This window comes from Tenrec ecaudatus, chromosome 6 (genome assembly GCF_050624435.1).
Source record: "Tenrec ecaudatus isolate mTenEca1 chromosome 6, mTenEca1.hap1, whole genome shotgun sequence".
NCBI lineage: Eukaryota > Metazoa > Chordata > Mammalia > Afrosoricida > Tenrecidae > Tenrec > Tenrec ecaudatus.
The window spans coordinates 70,803,152-70,811,125 of NC_134535.1; positions in this window are offsets into that span (position 1 = coordinate 70,803,152).

The window sequence follows — 7,974 nt, forward strand, 5'->3', positions numbered from 1 at the left end:
ATGGACAAGTGTTGGTGCACCCATACCAGGGCTTCAAAGAACTCATGGAAACTTTTCATTTTCTACAAATTTTTGGAGCCCCTTGTATATTTATTGATGCTGTTTTTGTGACTCCTGATTGACCCCCTAGGCATTATTTCTTATTATTTCATTCTTTCAGAGCACCATGAACAAAACTTATACCATGTGTATACTAGTATGTGGGACATAAAGCACATCAGGCAATTTTACCATTAAACTTTAAGCTTGGACATCTTAAAAGGTGCAAATCATTCGTTTGTATATATCCAGCATCTATCTCAGTGATAGGCATGTAAAATCTCTCAACAAATCTGGAATTATTAACTAAATGAACTAACAAAATAATGACTGATTGAACTTCCTCTAGTTTTGGAACTCATTCAAATCCTTCCTTGTGTGGAGGATGTTTCCTATCTCATATTTGGACCAAATATTTCTCTCTTCTATCACAACAATAGTACTTATTATAGGATTTTCTTGTCAGATACAATTTATAATTTATTTTAATTGTGTATATGTTTCCTTTAATGTGAAAACCAAAAAAAGATAGATGCTGTCAATGTTCAGCTTTGTGTCTTTTATGTCGCATATAATCAATAAATAAGTCATTACAGTTTCTCTGATGCAAAGCAGTATTTAAAGTTTGCGTTATTTTAAGGAAAAAGAAAGAAAGAGAGGAAGGTAAAAGAAAGGAAAGAATGAAGGAAAAAGAGAGGGAAGGAGGGACTGGTGAAAAATATTCTGAAAAATAAAAGGAGCTATTGATTCTGATGGCATACTCTTAGAAATATACTTTTAAGGAGGAATACAGTTTTGGAAAAATAAATGAGAAGGTATAACATATTATATTTGTTGAAATAAATTATTCTAAAGCATATGTATTATGATTTATATTACAAAAATCACCCTAGCATCAATATAGATTAATATATTAAAAATTCATTACTATAGAGTTGATGCTAACTAATAGGGAACCTATAAAACATAATAGAATTTCTCCAGTGAGTTTCCGAGATTAACTTTTTATGGGACTAGAAAGCCATGTCTTTCTACCATAGAGCAGCTAGCTGGTGGTTTTGATATGCTGATCTTGAGGATCATAGCCCAGTTTGTAACCCCTATGCCAAAAGGGGTCCTAGATTAAGATATAGATGGAGAAAATAAGAAAAATATGATAGCCCTATGTCTTCCTCCAAATTCTGTCTCAGAGTGAGTGCTATAAGGCTAAACACAGACTAAGCTCATCTCTATCAAGTCTGCTCCAACTCATAGTAGAGTTTGTCAGCAGAGGAGTGGTGTCCCACAGTGTGTTACTCCGGGTTCATTAGAGAAACGAATCCAGTGAGGCACTCATATGCATACAAGAAAGAGCTTTATATAAAAAGAGCAATTTTATATAAGAAAACATCCCAGCGCAGTCAAATTAAGTCCATCAATCCAATATTACCCCATATGTCGATACTAGTCCATAAATTAAGCTTCGACACATGAGAGTGATTGAACATTCAGAAAAAATCCCAGCCTGGTCTAGATCAATTCCAAAAGTCCTATATTACCCCATATATTGATACTAGTCATTAAATTCATCTTCAGACTCACATATCACATGGAATGACACTGAATACAGGAAGATCACAGGCCAGTGAGTGGATAGTCTTGTGGATCCAGTGGTAGTGGAAGCATTTCAGTGCTGCTGGCAGGGGTCTCCATGTGGCTCCTTCAGCTCCAGGGCTCTAGCATAGTTCCATGTGTCTTCTCAACAGGAATGTCTAGCAGGGAGTGAATGTGCCCCACCTCCAGTGAGCTATTTATCTCCTTCGTGCCTCTAGAAATTGAGGTCATCAAGCCATGACCTGATTGACAGGCGAAACTCCACCCGTTCAGTCTTAAATCTCAAGTTGACACCATATTATGTAAATACCACGCATAGTTTCCAAGGATCCAATCCTTAGGATAGAGATGGACACATCTTTTTCTTGGGAACAGCTGATGGATTCAACCTGATACACTTTCAGTTGGCATTCATGTGTTTCACCAGTGGAGCACCATGGTTCCTTCATCAGACGATAGTTTAGCAGATACACTTCTGTGTGGTTTTGCTTTCTCTGTTAGTAGAAATATGACTATTATGTGCACAGATGAAAATGTCCCCACAAATTGTTGGACCAGTATTTATTTCTAATATCTTATGAAAATTGATGTACAAAATTTAAAGAGTACACAATAGGTTTATAACTTTACTTTAACAACATGATCACACCTGTGTGAGTATGGTTCATATTAAAATACATAAGATTACCAGAGAAACCAGAAAAAAATTATTTTGCCCCTTCCATTATTCTGAATTCTATACAAAGAGGTTTGATTTGCTTGTTTTGAAATTTATAAAATAAAATCCTGCAGTTTGTATTCTTGATTGTGGCTTATTTTCTCAATGAAGATTATATATTTGAGATTACGCTCTGCATGTAGCAGTGATTAATTCATTTACAATATTTTATATGTGCATACTTCATTGTGGAAAAGAATATTGAAAGTACTATGGGCTGCTTAAAGGACAGACTGAATCTGTTTGGAAGAACTCAGGCTACAGTGCTCCTTCACGGCAAAGATGGCAAGACTTCGTTCTCACATGTTTTGGACATGTAGTCAGAATAAATCAGTCCCTGGAGAAGGACACCATGTTTGGTAAAGTAGAAGGGCAGTGAAGAAAGGGAAGACCCTCCAGGAAATGAAGTGACACAGTGGCAACATCACTGGGCTCCAGCACAGGAACCACTGTGAGGAAAGTGCAGGAGCGGGCAGTGTTTCGTTCTGTTGTGCACGGGGCCACTGCGGGTTGCAGTCAACTGGATGACACCTAGCAACAATAAACACTTTGTATTTATTCATTTACTCTTAAAGAACATTTTGGTTATTTTCATTCTGCAACTATTAAAAGTAATGTTGCCTTATGTAATTTTATACATATCTTTTGATGTAAATATATGCATGTGTGCTGTTGTTTATGTGCCTTCAACTCTTAATAACCCCACACAACAGAGTAGAGCACGCCCCTGGAGTTCTCTAGAGTGTCATGCTTACAGAAGCAGATTGTCAAGGTTGTTCCCCCCACCCCCTGGAGCTGTTGTTGGGTGGCTTTAAGCAACCAACCTTTCCTTTAGCATTTTAACCCTTGTACCATTATGCCTGCTTATCTATGAAAATACTTGCTAGACCTAGGTGTAGGAGCTCAAGGAGTGTAGTGGTTACACATTGGGCTGTGATCCACATAGCTGCCAGTCCTTCACACCCAGCAGCTCTATGAGAGAAGAGGGAGGTTTTCTACTCCACTAATAGACACAGGGTCAGAAATCCAGGGGGTCTCTTGAGTCATCACTGACTTCAATGACAGTGAGATTGATTTTGGGTTTTGGGGTTTTCTTAATACCAAGATGTGTAATCACTGCATTATTCCACCGCTGCCATCGAGCCAATCCTGACTCATAGTGGCTCCATCGAACCCAGCAGAATTTCCTCATGTGGGTTTTAGAGGTTAGAAAGCTTTACTGGAGGAGAAGGCTCCGTCTTTCTCACACAGAGTAGCTGTGACATTTTACAACCTACCAGCACTGTATGTGAGTTCTAGTAGCATGACATCTTCAACATTCTTTGTTTCTTCATGGTAATTTTATTTATAGTTTTGCTTTTAATTTAGACAAATTGGTAAGTATAGAGCTATGTAGTTGTGTTTATGAAAAATGCAGAATAATTTTCATATGCTTACTTATATTTTAATATCTTATGCTAAAGTCATTTTTCGAGTTTTTCAATTTTTATATTAGTCTGATCATTCCAATATATCTGTAACAATCTTTACTTATCAATGTGTATGAGTCCTCTGATAGGAATATACATTCTACATACTTGAACTACTGTTTAACTTTCTTAATTGTTACATATTTTATGAACTCAAGTTCTGAATCAATGAAAACTAGTTTTTCAATCTTTCATTTAACATTGTTTTATTGTTTGTTGCTTTTATTTTAAAGAAATGATTAACTATCCAAGTCATTAAAATATTCTAATTTTTCTACTTGAAAAACAATTTCTACAAAGTTTAATTTTTCCCATTTAGTACTAAAAGTAATTTGGAATAAATTTGTGGTGTATGGTAGAAGATACAAGTAAAGAATCACTTTCCTGTGATTTAATTGATCCAAATTAACATACAGACAATTGTTATAAATGATGTGATGCATTAGTGGTTCTGTGTATGCACTCTCTACTATTTAATCCATCTATTTTTTACTTCTTACTTAAATCACAATGTTTTCACAATTGTAGGTGGGGAATATGTTTTTATATCAGACAATGAAAATCTTTCAACTTTGTTGTCCCTTACAAATATAACTCCATTTTTATAGGTATTTTCATTTCCATATAAATAATAGAATCATCTTGCATGTTTTTTTCTGATCAAAAAACTTTTTCAGAAATTTCACTGAAATCATACTTTAGCCAAAGACAGTTTTAAGAGAACTGATATTTCTAATATACTTAGGGTTCTAAGCCAGGAGAGGGGATTTGGTAGCTTAGTGGATAATAAATTTGGTTATTATCTCTAGTAGCTTGAAACCAGCAACTGCTATTCAGAATAAAAAAGAGGTTTTCTACTCCATTAAAGAGTTACTGTTTTAGAAACTCATTTCGGCAGTTCTACTCTGTCCTATAGGGTCAGTATGAGTCAGAATCAACTTCATGACAGCAAGAATCCAGGAAAATGACCCAGATCCCTCAATTTATTTAGCTGTTCTTTAATGCTTCTCAGAAATGCATTTCAGTTTTTGTATTTTTCTATGAAAAATTATTGTCTTTCATTAGCTTCTCTTCTACATAGTGGATGATTTAATGCTACACTAAATTATTTTAATTTTTTTGTTCTTCTGTTTGTATATAGAAATGTAATTTAATTTTGTGTTTATAAATTGTATCAAATGGTCCTACAAATTTGTTTAATAATCCTACTACTTTACATTAATATTCTTTTGGGCTTTCTCTGCAAATAATAATGCCTTGTCATAATCTCTGAAAAAAATGTGTGCTCAAGCAAATGGGGTGAAGAAAGGTGATGGTGCCTGGCTATCAAAAGATCTAATATCTGGGGTCTTAAATGCTTGAAGTTAAAAAAATGGCAATCTAGCAGGGAAGCAAAACGCCCACATGGTAGAAGCACACCAGCCTGTGCGATCATGAAGTGTCAACGGGTTCAGGTAACAGGCAGCAGAAGACCCCAAACAAACAAAAACTACTGTTGAGAATGAGGGGAGTAGGAGCAGAGACCCAAAACCTATCTGCAGAAAATGTGACACCCCCTCACAGAAGGGTTGTAAGGAAGGGATGATTGGACCAGGTTAAAGTATAGCACCAATGAGAGACAAGATGCCTCTGGTTTCTTGAGGCTCTCTCACTGCCCACCATCATGTCCCCAAATCCTGCCTTTCACTGTGGGCTTGGCCAGAACATGTACATAGGTATAGGTAAGAGCTATGACACACGGAAGCCAGGTCAGATAAACCCCTCAGGAAGAGAAATGGGAGTAGCGATACTGGGAGGGGAGGGGAAAGTGATATAAGGAAGGAAGAAACCATGAGTAAAGGGAAACAGCAATTGTATGAGATATGAAAATAATGATAATTTATAATGTATTGAGGGGTCATGAGGGTGGGAGGGGGAGGGAGGGTAAAAAGAGGAGCTGATACCTAGGGCTCAAATAGAATGCAAATGTTTAGAAAGTACTGATGGCAACACATTACGAATATGCTTTATGCAACAAATATGGATTGTTATAAGAGCTGTTAAAGTCCCCAATAAAATTATCTTTAAAAAATAATAATAATGCCTTGTGTTAAAACCCTTGTTTTTTTCTCTTGCAATCTCATACTTGTATTTTTTTCAGAGCACTGCTAAATATAATAAGATAGAAACTGCCTCATTATTTCCTGACATGATGGGGGAAATACTTCAGTGTTTTACCTTTAAGTATTGTTCTTGCTGCATTTATAGATATATATCAAAATATCCTTTATTAAATAGTGAAATACTCTTATGTACAGTTAAGAGATATTTGCTGCAGGTGATATTTTTTGGGTTTTGTTTTTAACTGATTTTTTCAGGTGGAGTTTATGCCTAAAATATATGTTCTTCTTTTATTAAATGAACTGGTAAGGGCTCCATTGGTTCCAAATTTCCCGCTCCCTTCCTTTGTCTGCACCCTTCTGTAGATGACAATCACTCCAGGCTTCTCCCTCACCCCTTTCTTTTGTCTCTCCCTCTTTCTGGAGATGGTAGTTTGTCTTGTCTTACAGTCCCACGACCGCTCCTCTCCTGTTCTCTCTATGTTCCCATCACACTACCCTCTGTACTCTCTTGACAGCCGACTTTTGTCTGTGAGAATGTACTATCAGAAGATTTATTTTAACTCATGAAAGTTGACTTTGACTTCCAAAAAGAAAGAACAAAGCGCACAATTGATTTTTAAACATTTTGATAAACTTGCATCCTGAACTAAACTATGGTTGACTCACTTCAAAGTTTGATTTTTTTCAGTCCTGGTGGCCTTGGTAGTGGAGTGAGACAGTTACTGATGCTTGATGGATGCTTTCTGAGGGCCAAATGCTTCAAGAAAACAAATAAAACTGCACATGGAGTGATCACCTCAGTGCATTTTGTCCTTGAATCTTGGCTTCTCTAACACTGGTTAGGCTCATTTGCCTTCAAACATATTCTTCATTTCTTTTTCCCTCATCTTAAAGTTTTATTTTACATTTAGGGTCTGATTGCATCTAGTTTCTCAAAACTGAAAACAAAACCTTCAATAATTTATTTTTATTATAAAACATTATAGATTCTTAAAAAACACTGAACTGAAATGGCTCCTATATATTGTGGCAAATACAGTGATGATATGAAATGAATTTCCTTCCTTCCCATTTGTAGGATTATAAACGTTCTTAAGGAACCAATTTTCTATACATATTCCAGAAGCAGGTGGCACAATAGAAATAGAAAAGAAAAAAAAAAACAACTCAGAGTCTGGAGGACTCTTCTCAAATTCTAATCCTGTAAAATTCCTTCTTTTAGATATATTTACTGTGAAACTTCTTTAATTTCTGGAGAATTTTATGTGTAGATAATGTACAAGTATGGTTTTAGAGGAAGAGAATTTCCAGACAATGAGAGCGGCACGAGAATTGGTGGTCTAACAGTCAGCTTTGCAGGTAATCAAGACCAGTGGTTCAGAGGTAGAAACTGCTGTAAGAGACAAAGGTGTGGAAAGAGTCTCTTGTAAAGATTTACAAAGTCTTGTAAACACTATGGGGCAATTCAGTTCCTTTTACAGTGTCTCTCTGAGTATGCACAGACTAGAGGTCAACAGATTTGTTTTATTTTGGTAGAATGCCATCATTTCTAGATGTTATAAAGAGTGGTGCTTATGTTTAAGATATCATAAGTTTATGGTGTCACTTTACACTTTTGATATGTATAACTTTAATATGAGACAAAGGGCAAGGATCTTTCAAAATCATTTGTAAACTAGCATAAACAAACTAGTTGGTAAATGTGCCATCATAGTTTTTGTGTGGCAGTTTTAACCACAAACACACAAACAAAAATGATAGAAATCATATTGATCTTTAGTAACTCATATTGCATTCATATTAATAATAAATGTTACAGGAGCATCATAAATATGCAAAAGAGCAACACTTCAGCCTACACATCATCAGTAATTTGCAGGCTTACACTCATAGGAAACCACTAATGGAAAGCAGTGCATTTTCTCTTCTATGAATAGTCAAATGCCATGCATAATGCAACAGTGCCACTGCTAACAGCAGAGTCGGGCTGGATCATTTAAATGTGTTGTGATGAGCACGACAAATGGATATTTCCATTGCCCCACGATAAAAC